The sequence below is a fragment of the Balaenoptera physalus genome (assembly GCF_965194825.1).
Source record: "Balaenoptera physalus genome assembly, contig: HAP1_SCAFFOLD_1961, whole genome shotgun sequence".
In the NCBI taxonomy this organism is placed as follows: domain Eukaryota; kingdom Metazoa; phylum Chordata; class Mammalia; order Artiodactyla; family Balaenopteridae; genus Balaenoptera; species Balaenoptera physalus.
The window spans coordinates 62,193-73,119 of NW_028124843.1; positions in this window are offsets into that span (position 1 = coordinate 62,193).

The window sequence follows — 10,927 nt, forward strand, 5'->3', positions numbered from 1 at the left end:
AAAAAGGAATGAAGTACTAACACATGCTACAACATGGACGAACTTGAAAACATTATGCTAAGTGAAAGAAGCCAGAGACAGCGGTCACATTTGTATTATTTCATGAAATGTCCAGAAAAGGCAAAAACCATAGCGACAGAAAGCAAATTAATGGTTGCCAGGACTGAAGGAAGAGGGGATGAAGAGTGCCTGCTGATGCTTAAGGGGGCTTCTTTTTGGGGTGATGAAAACGTGATGGGTTAGATGCCGGTGATGGTTGCATAGGCTTGTGGATGTACTAAATGACACTGAATTTGCAGTTTCAGAAGGTGAATTTTATGGCATGTGAATGACATCTCAAAAAAATAATTTTGAAAATGAAAATTGCCTGTTTTCCCATAGTCACTATCCACTGTCTCCATCTCTCCCTTCTCCCCACTGCATTCCTTTTCACGCCCACCCCTGCCGCTCTCTCCCATCGTCACTCCCTCGAGCTGCCCCACGAGGCCTCCCAGGGAGCCTCTGAACCCCTGGGCGCCTGCGTCCTGTGGCTGTTGGAGCTGCTGCCCAGTGCGCGTGCCCCCACCACTCTCACCCGTGAGAGTGGACGCTTCCGTCGGATTTTTTCTCATGCGTTTCAGTTGATGGTGATGTTTACAAAAGGCGGCACGTGCCCTGCTCAATGGAGGAAGCCCCTCAAGTTAATATTTAGGCGCGTGCAGAAGTTTGATCTCGTCCACCAGTAACCTCAGGATGCTGTGCTCTGAAAGCCAGGTTGGCCGCCTACGGGCATCTGCAAATACAGAGGACTTCAGAGGCATTTGGGCCTCAAGTTGAGTCCTTGTACCTCCACATGGGATGTGACCTCAGCCCTTTGCTGCACCTCTGTAAGTGAAGTGGCACAGGAATACCGGCCTTGCCCGTCGTTGCCAAGGTTAACTGAATAGTGCATTCGCTCCCCTCGTGCTTAGGTGTTGAGTACATCGTGATTTACATACCAGGCCCTATTCGTGGGCCTCCTGATGCAGCAGTTCCCTTGGCTCTGCCCCTGTCGTCAGCTGCCCCTAGGATAACTCTGAGCCCTAGCCACTTCTCTGGTAGATTTCCCTATTCCCCCACTATAATCACACCTGAATAGGGCAACTCAAACCTTTCAGAGATGTGTCGTGAACCTCTTGTTTTCTGAAATACCTATCTGGTGGTTGTGAGACTTAAGGCCAACCTCCCCGAGAGACTTTGTTTCTATTTCTCCTAGTAAACCTAGACTCATCTCCTGTCACCTTCAACTCTACTCCAATTGTGTTCTTTCAACCCAGACCTCTGACCCTGCTTTTTACTTCTGCCATTTCATCCTCACTCCTGCTTCCTTTCCTAAATCCATACATCTCTTTTGGCCTTCCTAGACCTGGGCCAAGTTCCTTCCTCTTTCCTCAGTTTTTACCCCTTTCCTTCATTCTCCCATCCAACTTTCAGGCCTTCCTTTCTCACGCCCCAGTTAGCAGCATCTCAAAATTCGAAAGGTTTATTACTCATCTATTAATGGTATTCCATTCACTTATTCAGTTCTATACCTATCTTACCTATGTATGGAAGAACCGCTGGTAGCCAAAGTGGCACCAAGAATCCTAGCAGCTGTCACCTGACGTATCCGTAGTAGTCAGCAATTTCCATTTCTTTGTCCCTCTCAGTGAAAAATTGTAGCTTCCCCGAAGAGGTGTATCTGGCAGCATTCTCCCGTTGTTGAGCCCGCCTCTTCATGGCCTCTCGCTCTGGCCTCTGCTCTTGTTCGATGGGCTTTGACATGACTCGCTCAGGCACATTGGGTTCCCTCCATGGAATTCGTTGCTTGCTGAAGTCTTGGCATAGAAGTTGGGTTTGGAGCTTGGGTGGGGACTGGCGCTTAGTCACAGCAGGGGGAACAGGCTCGCGCTGGAGAGAAGCGCCAGATGAAGTTTTGTAGGGTGCAGGCCTAGGAGCAGCAGACTGAGGGGACACTAGGCTGGGTATGGTTGGTCCAAGCCGGTTGGGTTGGGTTGGCCACAGTTGGCTGAGCTGGTTTGGCAGGACCTGGCAGAGAGGCAGGAGCTGGCTGGGATGAATTGACTGCAGCAGGTTGAGCTGAGTCAGTAGAACCAGGCTGGGCACGGTAAGCCACAGCAGGCCGATGTGAGGCCAGAGACTGTGGCCTCTGAGGAGCGGGTCGAGCTTGAGGCTTGTCCCAGGCAGAAAAAGGCAGAGGTATCAACTTGACCGTCTCAGGAGGAGGCAGCTCATACTGGAATGGAGATGGACACTCTGTTTCAGCACTGCTGTCTGGTTTCTGGGCTTCGACTTGAGTTTTCTCAGCACTCTTACCCTCACGTGGGGTATGCCGCCATGGCTGGATAGCTGGGGGTGGCTGGGGGTCTTTGGGGTTGCTTGAATTTCCCAAGACCCGACAGGAAGAGAGCCCAGTTTTCTTATCATCCTTCTTCCCCAGCGCATGAAGAACCTTCACAGACTCCAGCATGCGCACGCCAAGGGAGGTTCGAGGCTTTTGAAAGCTCAGTTTGGTGTTTCTTTCGCTTCGTCTCGGGAATAGTTGGCTTCTCTTCTGCCTTGACTTTGTTCCCTGACTGCTTGTTCTCTTCAGCCTTGTTTCTTCCTCTGGTCCTTTTGGTCTTTTCCTGCCCATGGCTCTCAGTTTTGCTGATCTTTCTGGATGCAGCTTTCTGAGGTTTGCCTTTAGAGTGCTTGGCCGTGTTCACAGGAGCCCTGTCACTGACTGCAGCGTTGCATATAACCACTTCTCCCCCTAACAGGCACTCTGGATTCTTTGGCTGGATTTTGGCCTTGGGAGCACCACTGATAGGCTCAGAGGCTTTCTGTTTGTTCTTCCTGGGTTGATCAGAGGGAACCTTTATGACACTTGGCTTTTCCTGCACCTGATTCACCTTAAAGGCTCTGGTATCTTTGGCTTTGATCCCGTTGGAACCTTGGGATTGATCAAGATCTTTCCAAGAACTAAAGAGCTGGGGAAGGTGAATATCCTCCGCCAGTGTAGTAATGTCTGCAAAACCACTGCTAGATTCGATCCCATTTTCAAGCGTCCCTAGGTCCTCACGACTCAGGCTGTTCTTTCCCAGATCAGCATTTTCAGATCCAGGCTGCTTCTCTTGGCCGAGGGGATCGGTGTAGGCCAGCGGCTGGTGAATATCAGGGATTTCTAAAGGGAGTAGTGGAGGATCTTGGTTTTCTTTTGGGATGTGTTAGGCATCCAGAATCTTTGAAAGCTTGGTTTTAATATCATCCACGTTCTTACTCTCTATTTGTCCCTGGCTTGGAGCTGGAGACAGGGCCAGGAGACGACTGGCACTCTGGGCTGGAGCTGTCACTGAAATGTCCCCAAGTTCAGGTGTCGGGTTACTCTTAAGTATCTGAATATTTCTGCTACTTCAGGGCTTGGGGAGTTCTTGAGTTTGTGTCACACAAAATGTCTGGCTTGGAGGTTGCAATCCCAGGGAATTTTTCATCACCTGGGAAGTCTCCATCACTACAAAGAAATCAAGGTAAAAGTCAGTCCCTGGTAAGTGAGATGCTCCCGCTAAACTCCAACACAGCAATCATGTACCGTTCAAGGTACATGATTGCTGTGTTGGTGTTTAGGGGCAGGATGGGCGAGGCATTTCTAGTAACTCTTCTTAAGGATCATGGACAATGCCCTATGCTACGAGATAAGCGGTGACTGTTGTAATTCTTACTGGTGATCATTTCATGTCACTGATTCTTGGCTTTCTTTGTATTTCATAGGATTGTTATAAGTCCAATACAAAATGAGTCTTATTTTTAAAAAACTGAAGTGTTTTACAAAGCCTAGCATTCTCATGTAGAGTCCTTCCAATTCTCCCCACTTTCCTGAGAGGCTAAGAACACTTCACACCATGAACTAAGAGAGGGAGTAGAGCCCTTTCTGATGAAATATAGAAACAAAGACAGAGTCTTAGCCTGCTTGCTCTGGACAGGATCTCGGACCACAAGGTCTTATATCCTGGTATAAATGAAGGAAGTGAGGACAGTTCAACTGGCACTCTCATAACAAGAGTTCTGAAACACCTTCCAAAGAGACTATAGCAGTAGATCAGGGAAGGGAGTGCTACAGTGTGGTAGTACAGGAGGAATGCTCGGCTACAGCAGTGAAAAATGTGGTACCTATTGGTGTGCTCTCGGGGTTCTTGTACATGTAGCATAGATGACCTTTACAGTGTCCCTCCCACCTTCCCACCTGCATTAGGTGTACTGTTTTTTTTTTTTAATTTGTTTATTTTTTGAACTTATTTATTTTATGTATTAGTTTTTTTGGCTGCACTGGGTCTTCATTGCTGTGCACGGGCTTTCTCTAGTTGCGGCTAGCGGGGGCTACTCTTGGTTGCGGTGTGCGGGTGTCTCATTGCGGTGGCTTCTCTTGTTGCGGAGTATGGGCTCTAGGCGCGTGGGCTTCAGTAGTTGTGGCTCACGGGCTCTAGAATGCAGGCTCCGTAGCTGTGGCACATGCGCTTAGTTGCTGCACGGCATGTGGGATCTTCCCTGACTAGGCCTCGAACCCGTGTCCCCTGCCTTGGCAGGCCGATTCTTAACCACGGCGCCACCAGGGAAGCCCTAGGTGTTCTTATATAGAGTCTAAAAACAGAGAGCACTGAGCCAATGTAGTGCTTATTAAAGGCTCAGGATCTACATTCTACCTGTCTGTACACCCCTTCCCAGCTGTAGATGTGACCCCATTTTTGAATGCTGACCTCATTCTTCAACTTTCTTGCTGTTTGTGGGGCTTGCCCTTTGGCATTTTCTTAAAAGCTAAACATAAACTTACCATATGACCCAGCAATTCCAATCCTACGTATATATGCAAAAGAAATGAAAACATATGTCCACAGAAAAACTTTTACAAAAATGTTCATAGCAGCATGATTCACGTTATCCGAAAAAGAAAAAAAATGAAACAATCCAAATGTCCAACAACTGGCAACGGGATAAACAAAATGTGGTAGAGCTATACAATGGAATACTAACCAGCAATAAAAAGGAGTACTGGTACACACTATAACAAGGATGAATCTTGAAAACATCATGCTAAGAAGCTAGATGCAAAGACTAGATATTATATAATTCTATTTACGTGAAATGTGCAGAAAAGGAAAAAGGCAGATTGGAGGTTGTCTGGGGCTGGGAATGTGGATTGATTGCAAACAGGTATAAGGGACTTTTCTGGGTAACAGAAGTGTTCTAAAACTGGATTGTGGTGATGATTGCACAGCTCTGTAAATTTACTAAAAATAATTGAATTGTATACTTAAAATGGATGTATTTTATGGTATGTAAATTAAACTTCTATAAAGTGTTTTAAAAATCTCTGTAAAGATATGCAAGAACAAGTCACACTGAGTAGCTCTGGAAAAGAAAGATGGGTGCCTGGGAAACGGGAGAGGGAAGACACTTTATCAAATACTCCTTTATATATTTTTAATTTTGTACCATGTATTATCAGTTTAAGAAATGAGAATAAACAAAACAAAAACTTACAAGGAAGAGTGTGGCAATAAAGGTTTAATGGCTTTGGTGAGTTCAATAGGAGTAAAACATATGTAAGGCCATAGAAATGTTCTAGCTTACAGAAAGGAAGATGATAGATCCTCTGTCACCATCTGAAGCACAACATGCTTAGTTCAAAGGGACATGCTTAAAAACAGGATGTCAACAAATAGACCCAGAAGCTGTCAACTTAGGGAAGGGGAGTAGAAAGGATGACCTGTGAGAAATGGTTCAAAGAGTGAAGACCTGAGGGGAAATACTTCAGGGAAGGAAGTGGGGACCTGAGAGGTAGAAGATTAGGTCTCTTTTGTGCCTTCAGAGAGCAGAACTGGAAGCAGAGCCAGGAAATCTAGTACAGGCAGATTTTGGATCTTTTTAAGTTTTAAAACCTTTGCCAGCTGGAGCCTTAGACAAATGAAACAAGTTGCCAATGAGCGGCAAGTGAGTGGTGGAGCTGTTGAAGCAGAGGCTGGAGCACCCTGTGGAGCAGAGGCCGCGGGAGTGTTGACGGTCCCTTCCGAGAACGAGTCTGAGAACCTCTGGCACTTCCAGAGGACATGGTATGCACCGCTGGGTGTAAAGCACACACGTTTACATCGGATTAAATGAGGAGCCTTGGTGTGTGTGTTTCTGCTTCTAGTTTCAATCTTTCTGATTAAGTTCATTCCTGCCTATAAAACGGTAAACATTTAAAAATAGAAAATAGTCTAAAAATAAATTCTTTCTCAACAAAATGTATCTAGTTAGCCCTCTAGGATGGTGAAAATCAAAAGGACAGACGACAACAAGTGTTTTCAAGGATGTGGAGAAATGGGAACCTTCACACATTGCTGCTAGGAATGCAAAATGGTAACAATACTTTGCGTAACAGTCTGGTAGTTCCTCAAATGGTTAAATATAGAGTTAACCGTATTATCCAGAGTATATCCATTCGTCGGCATATGCCCAAAAGAAATGTAAAATAACGTCCACACAAAAACTTGTACATGGATGTTCACAGCAGCTTTGTTAATAGTAGCCAAGCAGTGGAAGAAATGCAAATGTCCAGTAACTGATGAATAGATAAGTGAAATATGAGCATTCATACAGTGGAATATGATTTGGTCATAAAAAGGAATGAATACATGCTACAATGTAGATGAACTCTGAAAATATTAAGTGAAAGAAGCCAGTCACAAAAGATCACATGTTGTATGATTCCATTTACATGAAATGTCCAGAATAATGAAATCTATAGAGACAGAAAGCAGATTAGTAACCACAGCCGGGGCAGGGGCTGGGGCAGCGGTGGGAGATTGGGAGAAATGAGTGACTGCTAATGTACATAGTGTGCTTATGGTACGTGTTGAAAATGTCTTAAAATTAAATTGGGGTGATGGTTGCACAACTCGGTGAATACACTAAAACACACTTAACTGTACGCTTTAAATAGGTGACTTTTATGGTATGTTAAGGATCTCAAGAAAGCTATAACAATGTGTTTATTCATGTACGCAAACTGAAATACATGTCGATTATGAAGCCTTATTTGGAGAAAAAAGCTTCTCGGGCTCTCAGTTCTTACATCTTCTGTTACTGAATCAGGGGTACAAGAACAATGGAAGGTGACCAACAGCGTCATTTCCATTTAACAGTGGACAGTCCGAACAAAAATGTGGGCGCTGGGTATTGTACGTTTGGTGCAGCGCTACACACACTACGGCTAGCGCTAAGTGCAAACCGTCAGAACCGTGCCGTCACGCTAATTTGGCCTCCACAGATTGAATCAGTAACCACAATTCACAGGTCTGCACTGTGTGTGACAATTTGTGCTGAGGACCCACCATGGGCTAGAACATAGAATTGTTGCTGAATTCATTTACAGATGCTGTCGGTAAACCACAACAATCCACTTTCCTTAGTCCGTGGGAGAGTCTCAGGCATTTCCTCTAATGATCTCATCATCCCTGAGCGCCTGGATGTGAATCAACCCACTCTGTTCTCTGCAACTGGGCTTACACATAAAGATTGAAGTGACTACAAGTCAACTCACATTATCAGCTACCATGATTTAAGCTTTCTGTTGCAGAGCGTCTTGAAAGGAGATACACACTGGCTGGCTTCTTCTGTTATAATTTCTATTATTGTGAGAGTAAACTCACCTGTTAATGCCTTATTACAACTGGGGGAAAAGTAACTGCCACCATCTCAGAGATGTTTCAGGCTTTTTGTAGTACTTTTTAGTTTAATTAAAATCTAGGTGAAATTCATTCCCGCATTCCCGTGTTCATTGATCAGACAAACCATCATAGAGACCCGGGGGGGGGGGGGGGAGAAAGCTTTTCAATTAAATAATGACTTCTTAGATGGAAACTGAACTTAGGAAAACATCTCTAATATAGGAAAAAGGCTGTATTTTCTTACATCACCGTATACAGCTATTCTTCATGTATGAAGATTGTTATTGCCGACCTGCTGCCAGCAAGGTGCCTGCCGAAAGATGCTTTTCTTTCAGAAAAATGGGTTTATGCTAATTTACTTATAACCACTAAAGTTTAGGACCAGAGATACACATTGATAAGACAGAGTCAAAATTAGAAATACAGTCGATGGCACCAAAAGACAGTCTTTTCTTGTGAAAAGTTTTTAGCTATGCACAGTTCAAACTGGCAACTGGCGTTTCAGTACCAAAACTTACTAGCTTGTCTGCCCCCAAAATAACATTTTGACGTAGATTTAATTCTGAAAGGCAAGATTAGAACTTCTAAAAGCAGGAACTAAGGTGATAACTGTCTATTAGTCACCATCAGAAAATCAGAACTGGTCAATTATTTCTGCAAGTGTGGTAGATGATAACTCTAATATATCCTCCCCCTCAAATCAAAAATGCATTGCGCCTGCAGAATGGTCCTCAGAAAATTTCTTTTCATACATGAATGAGTAAAGATTGCAGAGACATAACGAATCTGAATAATGCCAAAATTCAAAGTATGGCCATGAGACTGTAGAGTTAAAATGTAATGGAAGTACTTGTCATTAGAACCGAGGTCAAGAAACTAACAGGATGGTAAGGTTCCCAGATAGTGGCTGGGTTTGGGGTAGAAAAGAAAGAAAATCAAGAGCTAAAGTCCTCAATTAATATACAGGAAAAACTGGAAGGTTAGCAAATGATCATTAAAATCTTGTAGAGGGTGGTAGAGCTAGATGACTTAAGTCCCAAAGGATTTTCTATCAGGTTTGAAAAATTATGGTCTGGAAGTGACCCTCTCACTCTCTTTTCTTCTCTGCATTCTCTGAAATCTTTCCTCTTAGCTTTAGTATTTGTGAGGATTATGATCACCTTTTTTACATGGATGGCTCTAAAATCTTTATTCCACTCATGACATACTCATGAGGTCATACGTAGCTATGTTTTTAGATATTTTCACTTGGATGTTTTGATCTAACTTCAACTTTAATCAATAAAACTCCTTCATATTTCAGTCAGAATTAGTTTCCTCTTCCAATCTCTCCATTTTGATAAGGTGTTTGCATAGTATTTTAGTTGCTTTGGGTAGAAATTTCCAAAGAACCACGGCTATTAATTACCAAGTCCAAGTGACGAGAGTCCAGCTTAGTTTCTTCTCATAAATTAATTTATGAGTATCACTTTCTTACTTAAAAATCTCTACTGACAATTAGCTAAACATTTGGCAATAAAATTATATCTAGACACACAAAATAAATTCCATGTGGATTAAGTGTTTAAATGCATTGCCCTCCACCCTAAATAAGTATTAAAAAAAAAAAAAAAGGAGAATACTTTTTTATAATCTTGCGGTTGGGGACATCTTTCTTAGCATGGAAAAAAGAAAGAAGTTGAGTACACAACAATGCTATTACACTATTAATGCAATATAAATAATGCTCAAGAATTAATAAGAAAAATTCTTCAGAGAAAAATGGGCATGTAAATTATATCCTTCAGAGGATATAAGCAGCTAATTCTCAAAACAGGAAATGTAAAGAGCAATCTCTGAAACCTAATATTTAAAAAATGCAACTTAAAGCAATGAGTTTTTTCACACATTAGATTAGCAAATATTTAAAAGACTGATACTACCCATAGTTGGCAAAGGAATGAAGAAACACATCCTCTCATACTTTTGGTGGGCACATATATTTGTACAAAATTCCTGGAGGGCACATAGTTAGAGGTGGGGAGGTCTACAGATTACTGACAGTCTTTTAAATTTCTATTATTAATGATCTACTTAGGATTTAAAACTTCTTGGTCAATTCTGTTCATTTATATTTTCTTAGAAAATCACCCATCTAATTTAGGTTTTAAAATATATCAGCCTAGGGCTTCCCTGGTGGCGCAGTGGTTGAGAATCTGCCTGCCAATGCAGGGGACACGGGTTCGAGCCCTGGTCTGGGAGGATCCCACATGCCGCAGAGCAACTAGGCCCGTGAGCCACAACTACTGAGCCTGCGCGTCTGGAGCCTGTGCCTCGCAACAAGAGAGGCCGCGACAGTGAAAAGCCCGCGCACTGCGACGAAGAGTGGCCCCCGCTTGCCCCAACTAGAGAAAGCCCTCGCGTAGAAACGAAGACCCAACACAGCCAAAAAAATAAAATAAATAAATAAATAAAATCCAGCCATTCATATTTAAAAAAAAAAAAAAAAGGAAAAAAAAATATATATCAGCCTAAAGTTGCATACAGTAATCTTTTTTAAAAAAACACTTCTTTGACTGTGGTTATACCCTTCCATACTATTAGTGTTGATCCTTTTCCTCATGGTCAGAATAACCAGAGATTTGGTCTGTTTTTTTTTTTCAAAGAACCAGATCTTGGTTAAATCGATCAATTCTGGGGACTCATTTATAGAATGCTTATTTCAATTATTTCCTAGTTGAGTTTGTTGAACTAAAATATCATTGAAGGCTATACATTTTCCTCTCAATATAGATTTAGTCACATCCCGTAAGTTTTGGATATGTGCTTTTACTGTCATTAATGAAAAAAATTCTATAATCTCAATTTTTAGTTGTCCTATAGCCCAGAAGTTTAGAATGTTTTAAAATGTTTATTTAAGGAAAAAGTTATAGTTGTTAAATTCCAACCTTATTGTACTGTGGTTAGAGAATATAAGCTTAGTTAGAAATGTTCTACTTTGCGGATTTATCAACATTTTGCCTAAATGTACAGTTAATTTTTGTAAATACTCCGTGGGCATTTGGAACAACTGTGGATGCTGTGTTTTGGGAATAAAGTTTTCTATAGATACTTTAAATCAAACTTCTTAATATTGCTATTCAAATCTTCCATATCTTTTATCTGTTATATGTCAAAATCTGATAAAAACAATGAAAATATCCCATTCTTGTACTTTTGTCACGTTGTATATTGTAATTATGTCT